The following is a 225-nucleotide window of genomic DNA, read 5'->3' as shown; positions in this document are numbered from 1 at the left end:
ATATAATTTTTTTTTATTATGTTTTAGTTTTGAAATGTTGTATGCATTTGTCATTTTTATTTCATTTATTTCATTTTCTTAAATGTGTGTGTGTGTGTATATATATAGTATTTATAGAGTTTTAGCTTTTAGTTTTAATTACTTTTTCTTATTTGTAAGTCGCTTTGGATAAAAGCGTCTGCTAAATGACTGAAAGTAAAGTAAAGTATAGAATAATGCTGAAAA

Source organism: Sinocyclocheilus grahami, unplaced genomic scaffold (genome assembly GCF_001515645.1).
Source record: "Sinocyclocheilus grahami isolate Dianchi unplaced genomic scaffold, SAMN03320097.WGS_v1.1 scaffold364.1, whole genome shotgun sequence".
In the NCBI taxonomy this organism is placed as follows: Eukaryota; Metazoa; Chordata; class Actinopteri; order Cypriniformes; family Cyprinidae; genus Sinocyclocheilus; species Sinocyclocheilus grahami.
Note: the sequence above shows the minus strand (reverse complement) of the source record.